At 50.0% G+C, this 12,741-nt stretch overlaps 1 long non-coding RNA gene and 1 pseudogene across 6 annotated transcripts in view; one reads left to right on the forward strand and one right to left on the reverse strand.

Moving 5' to 3' along the window:
- Positions 1-4,935: 4,935 nt before the first annotated feature.
- LOC105288304 lies at positions 4,936-5,450 on the reverse strand (annotated as a pseudogene).
- Positions 5,451-10,685: 5,235 nt separating this feature from the next.
- The window catches only part of LOC105311342, a 9,270-nt gene continuing 7,214 nt past the window's right edge, over positions 10,686-12,741 (forward strand). For 5 of the 6 annotated variants that reach the window (XR_002779053.1, XR_002779052.1, XR_002779054.1 and 2 more), the window contains exons 1-2: positions 10,866-11,103; positions 11,572-12,197. This is a non-coding gene — a long non-coding RNA (uncharacterized LOC105311342). The other variant, XR_002779051.1, reaches the window with a different exon arrangement.

Raw genomic sequence — 12,741 nt, forward strand, 5'->3', positions numbered from 1 at the left:
CTTTGCAATGACATGGATGGACCTAGAGGTTATTATGCTGAGTGAAATAAGTCAGACAGAGAAAGACGAATACCATATGATTTCACTTATATGTCTAATCTAAGGAACAAAAAGAACAAACTAGTCAAAAACAGACTCACAAATATAGTGGACAATTTGGTGATGGACGGAGGGGAAGGGGGTTGGGGGGGCTGGAAGAATGGGGTAAAGGATTAAAGAAGTACAAATTAGTAGTTGATAGTTGGGCACGGGGAGCATGGCGCAGGGAATGCAGCTAGCATTAATATGATGGCTAAGTGGAGGGCCAGGGGAGGGAGGGAGCAATTGGGGGGCATTGTTTTATGAACAATACAGATCTCTATCCAATATACTGTATACTTGAAACTAATTTAAGTAAATAAATTTATTTAAAATAAAAACAACAACAACAACAAAAACATGCCAGTTGCAAGAGGCTACATGCTGCATGGTTCCATTTATAATATCTATGAATGAACGTCATTAAAGAGGTGGAGCATAGAGCTTGCCAGGGGTTAGGAATGGTTTGCAGAGGGTGGCTGTACAGAAGTGTCTTGTGGTGATGGTACAGCTAAGTATCTTGATTATGGTGGTGGTTACATGAAGCTACGCAGGATAAAATTGCATAAAGCTATATACACACATGTAAACAAATGCATGTATAAGTGGTAAAATCTGAGTGACCTCTGTGGATTGCACTAATGTCAATTTCTCGATTTTGATATAAACTATAGTTATGCAAAATATTAACATCGAGGGAGGCCGGATGACTCGATAATTATTTTGAAATTGAAAAAAAAAGAGTGCTGGACTGCCAGACTGGACACCTGGGTTTCTGGGTCTAGTTCAGGTTCTTTCCTTAACTTGCCTGAGGCAATTCCCCTGCTATCTCTGGGACTCTATTAGCCCATCTGTGAAATGGGAATTTTGGCTTATGTCACTGGCTTTCAAAGTTTAATCTTTAACAGTGAAACCCTCTGTTCCAAAGAAATCTTACACTGATGTAGATACTGTCAGCATCCCGATATTGTGAACCCCAGTGGGACTTCTGCCAGTACCTGTAACCCTTTGCTGGAGGGCTATACCTGAAATCAGCCCTCACTCCTTGGGCAGGACAACTGGGACACTGGCTCCCAGAGGTCCCCAGCTGACGACGGCGGAAACTGGCTTGAGAGCGTATGCTTTATCCGTTGTCTTCCCTCTGAGTCTCATTTTCCCACTCCTCCTCTACCTGAGTTGCTTGGGAGCATCATCCAAATAAACAACCTGTATTCAGGTCTTGTCTCAGGCCCTGCTTCCGCTTCCAAGCAAATTAGAATCCCCAAATGCAAAGCAAATAACAGCCGTGGTCCCAGGAGGCAGGAGGGCCAGTGAGAGCTGTGCCATGCGGGGACCTTCCTGGAGGGGTGGGCCTGCACATGGACCTTGAGCGATAAGTAGATTTTGAAAAGGAAGACAGTAAATAGGAAGGCACAACTGGAGATGGAACTTCATGAACCAAGACAGCAGGAGATGAGACCCTGCTGTCCCCATCCTCCTTGCTGACCAAGTCACTTTTAGTGGCAGCTCTCACCATATCTTTCCTTTTCACTCAAGACCATGTTCCTCTTTTGACCAAGAAAGTGACCCAAAAGGGATCGTGGTCACTTCCTTATCGGGCCTGTGGTGGAGGCAGAGGACACACGCTAGGCCCTTTCCCAGCTCCCGTGGCCCCAAGCCACTTCTCCAATGAGGATTCCCAAGTCCCACTGGGGGCCACTGCAGGGCACCTCCCAAACTCCAAGTCAGATGAAGGAGCCCCAAGCAGTGTGCTGAGGTTATACCGTAATGCCCGCTGAGCAGCGTGGTCCCAGGAGAGAGAACTGGGAAGGGAGTCCAGCGGCCCACTGTAGCGCGGCCTCACGCAAACGTCTTCATCCTTCTGAACCTCTATCTCTTCAACAGTATCCGCATACCAGGATCACGGGACAGGATATGTGAAAGGGCTTCATAAACCACAAACCATAAACAGCCGTACTGTTCAGCTGTGAGTTACCATTCTGAAGAGAGCAAAACTCTGTCCTTATTCCACACTGTGTCCCAACACCTGGCACACTGCGTGACACCTGGAAGGGGCTCCGTTAAATGCTTGCTTGCTGAATGAACGAATGAACAAATGGATGAGCTTGGATATGTTATCTAGTTCAACAATTCGACCAACAAAATACTGCTAAGGGCATGTTATGTTCCAGGAGCTGGGCTGGCCATGGAGGAAAATCACAAATCAGAGATGAGATTCCCTACTCTTAAGAGCTTATGGCATCAGAGAGGAGCAACCCCTTTTCAAGGCCCGTGTACGTACGTCTGGGTATCCTCTGCCCATCTAACTTGAGTCTCAACTCCAGGTCACTGTTCAGCCTGTCACCTGTGGAGGCTGAACTTTAGGGCAGCTCCCTGATCCTTCCTCCTGGTGTTGACACCGTTGTGTAATTCCCTTGAGTATGGGGAGGGCCACAATTTGCTTCTAACCAACCAAACGTGGCAAAGGTCATGGGGATGTACCCAATTACATGTATGTGACTCCATTACAGAATCTTCTTGCGAGGAGGCTCTGTCTCCCTTGCTGGCATTGATGAAGCAAGCAACCAAGTTGGGGAGCCCATGTGGCAAGGAACTGAGGGAGGTCTCCCCCTGACAACCAGCAAGAAGATCCTCAGGCTGACAACAGTAACAAACTGAATTCTGCCAACAACTGTGTGAGCTTGGAAGTGGATCCTTCCCCAGTCTGGCCTCAGATGAGACTGAAGGCCCAGCCAACACTTTGTCCCCCTGTGAGACCCTGAGCAGAGGACTGAAATAAGCACTGCCCATATTCCTGACCCACAAAAACGGTGAGATCATAAATGTTTGTGGTTTAAGCCTCTGAGTTTGTAGTACTTTGTTATGTAGCGGTAGATGACTATACATCCTTCTTTCCTCCCAAAGTGCCCTCGTTCCGATTCATCATCTGGCCAGTCTTCTTCCATGGAGTCAGTGCATGTTGCTTTTGCTTTCCCAGCATGCCATTCTTCTTCCTCTGGCACCACAACCGGTTTCCATGTGGGGAACCACCTCCTTCGCACTATTGGTCCATTTCTTTCCCATGAGGCTCATTCTACCCTCTGGCTCCAAGGGCTGACACGTGACCCTGGATTCAGCCAATCAGATGAATTCTTCATTCATCTGGCCATCAGCAATAGGTTCAGGGATGAGCATGTAGCCCATATCGGTGCATCAGAATTTTAACACTGGACTTTTCCTGAGTTTGTTAAACCAATGAAATATAATACAGTAACTCGAGGGTCCATTTGTGCCACTGTGCAGAGAGCACCCACTTCAAAGTAGGGCCGATAAGTAGGAAAACAGTTGAGAGATGGATGGAGACAAACCCTCATATGGTTCACTCGAGCACCCGGATCCAGCCTTGTCAGAATCTAGAGATCTACTTCTGGACGTTCTGCTGATGTGAGCCAATAAATTCCATTGTTTCTTTAAGCCTGCTGAGTCAGATTTCCCTCACTTGCAAAAGAGAAAGCCCTGATTCAAACTCTCATATCTATAGATATCATTCGATAACCTCCCTCCTCAAGGAAGCCTTCCCTGAGCACTCCCAGGGGCTTCTCCCTGCTACAGTGCTCTCCTCACGGAGCATTTCATTTCATCCTCTCCTGTTATTCTTCAGCGTTTTCGCTGTGAGTTGTGACACTCCAACGAGATCGGAAGCATTTTTCAAGACCTTTCTCTCCTGCCAGGCACATAGTAGGTACCGAAACGAAACGAAACCAAAAAAATACCATTTGAATCAAAATGCAATGTCGTAAAGAGGTAGCTTAAAAGAAAGGAAGTTCTCAGTCCTGCACCGAGCATAGGAGTGTGTTCAATGGACTGTCCCAGTCATTCCCAGGAGCTTTAGGTTCAGGGAGGGGACTCAGGTGCACACAGTGGAATCCGTGCTATCTAGAAACTAGAAAAGGAATGTACTAGAACAGTGGTTCTCAAACTTGAGCGAGCATCACCATCCCCTGGAGGGCTTGTTAAACAGGGATGGCTGGGCCCCACCCCATAGTTTCTGATTCAGTACGTCTAAGGTGGGCCCAAGAATTTGTATTTCTAACAAATTCCCAGTATTGCTGATAAGTTTCTAACTGCAGGTCCTGAGACGGCACTTTGAGAATCATTGGATTAAAGGCCATTAAGAAGATTACAGAACCAGTAAGGGAAACAGAGTCAGGCATGGAGGTTATACAATAGGAAGCAACCCCGAGCCACACTATAGGACAGCTTGAGGGAAGAAGACTCACCTTAAGGTGGCCACCGCTGATCCCAGGTGCTGGGCACCTACCATCCCCACCATTTATCGCTCTTACTAGAAAATGGGTTTGGCCTGCCCCCACACCCTTGTCTGCAGCTCACTCTCCTGGGTGTTGGCATCAAACCCCTGAGACCTCCTTCTAGGTGAGTGCAGGGGTGAGAACAACAGCTATGTCAGGGAGCTTAGTCCCATTTGGGAGCTACAAAGCTCAGAGAGAGGAGGTCATTTGCCTGAGGACACCCAGCAAATCTGGATTTGAATTCACGTTGGCCTGCTGGCAAAGCCCAGGTTTTTCCACAATAAAGCCTGGTTATTTAAAGTCTTTCATGTCTCCTTGAGAAATGTCCCGTCCCAGAGACATATATTAAGACCCTTAAGAATTTCTGGATGTGACTGGGGGAGGGTGGGCAAGGGCTTTCCCAGGCATCTGTCACAAGTCAAGGCCCCAGGGGATCTGTCTCTGTGGCTTGGGGGAGCTGACCACTCCCACACTGGGCTGGGCCTAGCCAGCTTCCTCCAGGCTCTAGTGGCCTGGCTGATACCAACCAGGTCATCAGTGGCCATGATGGCAATATTCGTTGGTCCAATTTTTTTTTCTTTTTTTTTTTGCATATGAAAATTTATGGCTACTGTGTTTTCACCATTGAAACTTATAATCTTGGTTTTTCCTTCTTGCCTTTGTATAAATCCAAAAGAGAGACACCGGCTACTTTGACAGCCTTGAAGAGGACTCCAGGAATGTCACCAACAGCATGACCTTTGTGACCAAATCCAGCAACCAGAACTTCATCATTTTCCTCAGTAAAATTCAAGCGACCGTACAAAGGCTGTGATCTTTCTGCCATTGTCGATCAGCGGGACCCTGACACGTTTCCTGGTGGCAGAATTGGTTGTTTGGTTTCAACCCCTACTTTTTCCAGCACAGTTCCCTTTGCACGGGATCCGCCTCCACAAGGGTTGGCCTTCAGGGCTATGCCCAGATGGGCTTTCTTGCACTGTTTATCATGCCACTTCCGATCTCGCCGATGGCTCCGGAGCTTCCTGGCAGTACTAAGGCCGCGACACTTGCCCATCCCGCCGGCACCAGGGGCCTAAGCAAAAGGGCTTGTTGGTCAGGTTGACGGGATGCTGACCCCAGGCCTGCAGGCCTCACAGCACAGACACACGGAAAACCTAAAAGAAAGTCTGCAAGGTCTGGGAGGCTCAGGTGATTTTCCTGGGCCTCTCTTGCCTGTTCTGTTTCACTTTGTCCACGTGTCTCTCTTTTTCTCGCACTCGCTGACCATTTGTCTCTAACTCACGTACCCTTTCCTGTGTCTCTGACTCTTGCCTCTTTGTCTAAGCATCTGATCCTCTCTCTCTTCTCTCTCCTCTCTGTCTCTGCTGTGCTCTCTCTCTCCCTCTGCCTCCCTTCCCCTTGGCCCTGTCCTTCCTCTTCTCCCTGCCCCCTTCTTCTCTCTCCCCTTGTCCTCTCCCTAACCTCCCTTTCCTTCCCTCCTCCCTCCCCCCGGAGCTCATGCACAGCGACCCAGTGGCCTCTCTGAGAGACAAGGCTCCCTAGGGGCCCGGCAGGAAGTGCAGTTTCCCCTCTGACCCCATCAGCTGGCTGTGGGGGATGCAGCTTTCCTCCCACCCTGTCCACGCAGGCAGGATGTGCAGGCTCCCTGGGGCTCGGGATAGCATGTATAACTTTTGGGGGGCTCTGAGGACAGCCTTCACCAGGAGGGCAGAGAGTAAAGGGCCAGGCTGTAGGGGAGGAGAACCCCACTTTCGCTGAGCACCTCCTGGGTGCTGGCACTGGACCAAGTCCAAGGGGTGGGGCGTCAAAGGCCAGAATCCCTTTCCTGGAAGACAGGACATATAAGGGCAAGGAGCTGGGGGCGGGGGTTGGGGGGTTGGCAAGAACTGAAGCTTGAGAGGCAAAAATGGTCTCTGCAGAGGTGGGGGCTTCCGGGCATCTGAGAGGATAACTATCCTCGCAAACTTAAGCAGCTCTTAATTATTTTTTTTTGGACTGTTAATATACTTTTACATCCACTGGGTGACCATTAAGGCAGGCGGTGTGATATGTTAGGAAGCATCCAGGGGTCAGAATCAGAGGTCTGGCTTCCAATTCCATTTCCACCTTGCTGCGTTCATGACCTTGGACAAGTCGCATCACCTGTCCCAGACTGTTTCTTCAGGTATGAAGTAGGAGTAAAAGCCTTGCTTACTGTAACGCTACGTAGAGAATGGATGGGAATCAAAGGAGTTAGAGGAGGGTAAGGAAACTAACATTTACTGATCTATTGTTGCTGAAAACAAATGACCATGAACTTGGCTTAAACCACACACATTTATTATCTTACAGTTCTGGAGGTCTGAAGTCCAACACATATTTCACTGGGTTAAAGTCAAGTGTTAGCAGGGCTGTGTTCGGAGGCCCTGTGGAAAATCCATTTCTTTGTCCTTTTCCTGCTTCTAGAGGCTTCCCACACTGGTTGGCTCCAGGGCCCTGCCTCCATCTTCAAAGCCAGCCGCATTGTCCCTCGTTGTCCCTTTCCGACCATTCTTCCATAGTCACATGTCCCTGACTTTTTATCTGCCTTCTTCTTCCCCATTTAAGGACCCCTGTGAGTCTATTGTAATTATTATCCGGGTAATCTAGGATAATCTCCTTTTTTTTTTTAATTGAGATACAATCGATATGTAACATTGTATTGGTTTCAGGTGTATAACATAATGACTTGATATATATATTGCAAAACGATGCCCACAATAGGTCTAGTTAACATCCATCGCCTCACAGTTACATTTCTTTTCTTGTGACAGGAACTTTTAAGATCAAAACTCTTAGCAACTTTCAAATATACGGTATAGTATTGTCACCTATAGTCACCATGCTAATCTCCATATTTTAAGGTCAACCTTAACTCCATCTGCAACACTACTTCCTCTTTGCCAGGTAACCTAACTCGTCATGGGCTCTAGGAATTAGGACTGTGGTCATCTCTGGGGGCCATTTTTCTGCCTCTCACACCCTGTGAAGGGAGAAGTTTTTACAGGCTCCATCTTGTTTTAATCTTCCTCAAAACTCTGGGAGGAGGGTGAATGTTGTTAACCCCATTTTACAGATGAGGACATTGAGCTCAAGATCATACCAACATTAGGTGGTGGAGTGGAAATGCCAATGCGGGTCTGTCTGACCTCACAGCTCACACTCTTCCCACCTCCTCACGATCCTTTCAAACCTCCAAGATGCTATAGAAGAGCGAGAAGTTATTTCATTCATTTAATAAGTCTACGGAGAACTTACTATGTGCAAAGCAAAATGCTGAATGCGCAGGATGGATGCTCAGAAGATTAGGATGTAGGCTTTGCCTCCAGAGGAATTTATAGTCTGTTGAGGGGAAGAGAAGATAAACCCAAATGCAGGGAGGAGAATGGGGGGAGAGAGAGTGAGGGGGACGAGAGGAATGGCCTCTTGGCTGCCGATGAGGACGCTGGTGTAGAGGGCTGGTTTTAGGCTCAAAGTCCAGCTCTACTGCTTCCTAAGTGTGCATCCTAGAGCAAGTGAGACTCTGTTTTCTCATCTGTAAAATGGGATTAACAGCATTCACTGTTTCATACATAGAATGGTCTGTTGTGAAGCCTAAGATGTTTGTAAAGCATTGACCAGGTGCCTGGTGAACTCAATAAAATCAGCTGTTGTCATCATTATTATCAGGATTCTGATCAGGATTCAGGGATAAGTCAGCAAGATGAATGGCACTGGATGCTTGCAAATGTATTCTTTTTTTGGAGCAGGGTGAGGATGGGGAGTAAAAAGAGCACTGAATCAAATGAGCACTGGGAATCAGAAGACCAAGGTTGGAGTTCTTGATTGCTCCCTGGTGACTGAGGAACCACGAGCAAGTGGCTTCTTTACTCACTACCTCGGTTTTCTGGTTTTCCGTCTTGAAACAGGATAATAAAGCCCGCTGGCCTTGTGGGAGGCTCAAACCAGATTAGTTACGAGTGCATTTTGCAGGTTATGAAGAACCATCCAGATGTAAGAGCCGTCTTTATATCATTTTCCCAGGAGCCATCTGCAGAATGGGACCGCCACTGGATCTCTGGACACTGAGGTGATGCTCCAGCAAGTGCTGTTAGACAGCACGGTCATGGTCACATGGTCACGGTCACATGGATCGTGCAACACTCCAGGTGCACAGAGGTATTGCTATCTGAGAACCTCAGAGAACCTGGGTGACACGTTTGCAGAGTGGGGTTCAGGGTCTGGGTCAGGACTGGGTCTGCTGCTCCTCCACCTGCCCCATCCCACTCCAGGCATAAACAGCAATCCTGGAGCAGGCCCGGGGCAGCCATCCCGCAACCCTACTGCCAGGTGCCTTGAGAGGTCGGCTACTCTGGCGGTTTCTCAATGTTATCTATTACTAGAGAACTGTTTCTCCAAAGGACACTCTATCTAGAAGCCCAGTGGAAAGGGCTTGTGAAAGGAGACGTTCACTCCCCTTTCCCCAGCCTGTCCTTCTCTTCCCTCCCCTGAGGCAGTGGGCCTAGCCCTTTCCCCAGCCTGTCCTTCTCCTCCCTCCCCTGAGGCAGTGGGCCTAGCCCTTAAAAGAGAGAGAGAGAGAGGCTCTGAAGCCCCAGGACTGCCCCTGCACTTACCTGCCATGCCCTTGAAGGAGCTGCTTACCCTCCCTGGCTTCCGCCCTCATCTGTGCTATGGGTACGATGATAGTACAGTTGCAGGGTTGTGAGTAAATGTGAGCGAGTCCCCGTAGCCGTTCCACAGCCGCACCAGTCCCCTGGGTCACACTCCTCGAGCTCCCTATTTACTTCACATAAGCTGAGGCCCAAGCACAGGTGCAAATCCTCAGAGGCCTGCTCTCTGCCCCACACCTCACTCCCCTGCCCTCACACTCCGCCTCTGCAAACTCAGATGGAGAGCCTCATGAGTGGAGAGCCTCATCGGTGCCCGGCTGGGCTGGCCCTCACGGGAAGGCTCTCAGGGACCGGACTGGCCCTCCTCTGGGCAGCTCTGAAGACTGGAGCCCAGTCTCCAGGGGGAGGTCCCAGAGACTCTCTCTAACATTCTAGGACTCGTTGAGGCTGCTTGCCTTGGGGCCTGCAGGGGTCAGGCCTCAGCCCACCAGTCCCCAGGTGGCCCTTCGCAGACAAGAGGGCTCTTTGCCAGCACATCCGATGGCACAGGCACTGGCAGCCGAAGGAGCTGGGTAACCTGGGCGGGGTGTCTGGGTTCAGGCTTAATTTCTCTTCTCCGAGGCTGCTCTGTGCTGAGCAGGAATGGCCCCTGGCCTCCAACTCAGGAATGCAGAGCATTTCTTACCACCACTTAGGAAGGGGCCAGGTCTCCTCTGCCAGCTCTAGAATGATCCAAATTGTTTGCTAAAACCACAGCCCAGGAGAGTTCTGAGGGGAAATGGAGGGCTGGGGCTGGAGGGCAGAGATCCGGCTCCAATTAGCCCTTGCGGGAGGTGGGGCTTGTCCTTAGGAAAGTTACCCTGGGTGGGTGGACTGAGGGGAGGCAGGAAGCAACCCTCTCCCTTGCCACCCTGCTGGCTCCCGAAGGAAGGGGCATGGGCAGCTGGTCCTCCCCCTCCAGGCAGCCTACCTCGGAGCCCAGGCCCCTCTCATCTCAGCTCCCTACTCCCAGCCTCCACTAAGCCAACTTCTTTTTTCTTCCCAGACCTTATTTGTCAAACGCTTCATCTTAGGTCCCCTACCGGCTGGGCCTGGTCTCAGATAATTTGTTCGGTAATTATTTATTTTGTGCCATGCACTATACTTAACTACACCAGGCAACCTGGGGAGTGCACAGTGTGCCCCAGGAGGCAGGGGCTATTCCTTATCTTCTGCTGTGTCCCCAGGGCCCAGCCCAGCCTGGCTTTTCTAGTGCCTGTAGGCCTCTTCCCTCGCCCAGAGACCTCGCCCTGCATTCAGTGCTCCAGGGCCGACCCCTCCCCTCCATCCCTCCCTCACTGCCAACTTCCTGGCTCTGCTGCCTCCCATCCCCCACTACTCTTCTGTTTGCTCAGCTGCCAGTGAGGGCCTTGCACTCCACCTCCACCCTGCCCACGGCCAAGGTCAGTGGACCAGCCTCCCTGGAGACCTGGGCCAAGGCAGGCCCCAACTGAAGGATACCAGACCTTCTAGATTATTCTTGGGCTGTCTCTCTGCCTTTCATAATCCCAATCTGAATGGTCTCCCAAATACAGACCCAGAGGCCAATTTCCCTTGGCTCCAGTATCATTCAGGCTTCCACCAGAGAAACAGAATGAGGAGGATATATATATATAACATATAGATAATATATATGACATGTATATTATATATATATAAAATGATTGGTTGACCGATTGTAGGAAATTGGCTTATGCAATTGTGGGTGCTGGCTCAGTGAGTCTGAAATCCACAAGACAGACCATCAGGAAGAGGAGGCTGGACTCTCATTTCCAGATCCTTAAGTTACTCACACCTGCAAAGTTCATGTTGCCATATAAGGTAAGGTATGCACAGGTTTCAGGGATTAGGAAGTGGACAGGTTGGGAGGCCATTATTGGGGGGGGGGGCCCTACCACACTCCCCCGCACACATCGCCCTGCCTCATTCATTCATTCTCTCATTTTTCCAAGCATAGCTCACCCATCTGGACTAGGCCTGTGCCGAGGGCCGCAGGCACTGAGTAAGGTAGCCTGCAGCCCTGCCCTTGAGGGAAGCCACTGTCCACTGGAGAGGCAGACACAGAAAAGGTTGATTGTTATTAAAACAAACACGGGGTGGGGCGGGGAGGGAGCAGGGGGGGAACACAGATCCGCTAGGGAGTGGAATGCAATATGCACAAGATTCCTTAAGAAAACAGTGAAGACCTGAAGGAATTGCTGAGTGGGCCTCTGCTTCAGTTCCCTGATCTGCCGTCCCCCTCTGCCCCCCAGTCCCCCACTTCCGCTCCCCGCCCCCAGCTCCGTTTACAATCAGGTGCTTGGGTGTTTGAGGAACGTGGGTGGGGGCGGAGAGCTCGGGCTGGACTAGACAGACCCGGGAGCGTTTGCTCAGTCATTCATCCCACAGACGGTGGCAGGAGAGAGTCGCAGCCAGGTTCTCCCTGCCAAGGGGCACACCTGAGTGTGAGGCGCTCGCTGCCAAGGGCTGGCTGGGCTGGGCCTCACTATGTGAGTAAGGGCCTAGAAAGGCCTGTCTTTTCACCTGCTTTCTCTTAGGGCCCCCGATCTCTCTTTCACGAGCTTCCTCCTGCGGCTAAGTCCTAGGGACCCAAGAGAGAACCTGGGTGGATGCCAAAGCAGACTCCAGGTTCAAATTCAGGCTCCAAGCACTGAAAGCTGAGTGAACTGGGGCAAGTCTCCTTTCTTTCTTTCCTGTCATATTAGGGTAATTCCCCACCGTCATTCCTGGCTGAAGTCCATGGCTCAGGAGAATTTCTGCCCACAGTTACAAAGCCCCAGTTGCTTAACCTCCTGCTGGAATTAACCACATCCGCAGCCCTTTCGAGAAAAATCTCCAGGAAAGTGGTGACTGTATCCGCCTGTTCACCAGTGTCCCTAGTGTCATTCACAGGGTCTGGCACATGGTGGGAGCACAATAAATTCCTTCCTCCCTGCCTCCTATCCTTCCAACGGCACACGTTCATCAGTTCATAATGTGGAGGGCAGGTCCTAGGCTGAGACTTAGGCACATCTTTCTTCACTTTACAGCTAAGGAAAGGGAGACTCAGAGAGGTGAAGTGACTTGCCTAAGGTCACCCAGCAGGTAACTGACGGAATCAATATTTGGACCTAGTGCCTCTACCTGCCTTTTTCCACTTGATCCAAAGCATGGAGGTGCAGAGGTGAGGAAACGGGGTGGCCTGTTGGGGAGATGGACAGAACAGCAGGCCATGAGCTGGGAGAAGTGGGCTAGGACAGGGTCAAGGGTCAAAAGAGGGACCAGTGAGGGTTTGGCCTTCATCCTGTGGGCCACAGGGACCAGAAGTTTGTTCCTGCTTTGGACTGTTGTAAAACTAAAGTGGTCTCTCGGGTAGAGGGCTTGTCACAAGTATTCAGTTTTCTTACTTGAAAAGTGGCACGAATATAATATTGATAGGTGCACGTAATCCCAATGGAAAGAGTTTGAGCACCTCGGAGTGAAATGTATTTGGGTTAAACCAGTGCTGCCACTTCCTGGTTGGGGGGTCTTGGCAACTGATAAAATTATCTACCTTTTCTGAGCCTCAGTGTCCCTCTGGGAGAAATGGGACTGATCACACTCATTTTGCAGAGCCCTTGTGAGTGTCAAGATGGATACGTTATGAAAACACCAGCACTGTATAAGCACAGTGGTAGCTGCTATGATTATTATTAATATTAATATATTATTATTATTCCCGTGAGCTG

Source organism: Pteropus vampyrus, unplaced genomic scaffold (assembly GCF_000151845.1).
Source record: "Pteropus vampyrus isolate Shadow unplaced genomic scaffold, Pvam_2.0 Scaffold16, whole genome shotgun sequence".
Classification (NCBI taxonomy): Eukaryota; Metazoa; Chordata; class Mammalia; order Chiroptera; family Pteropodidae; genus Pteropus; species Pteropus vampyrus.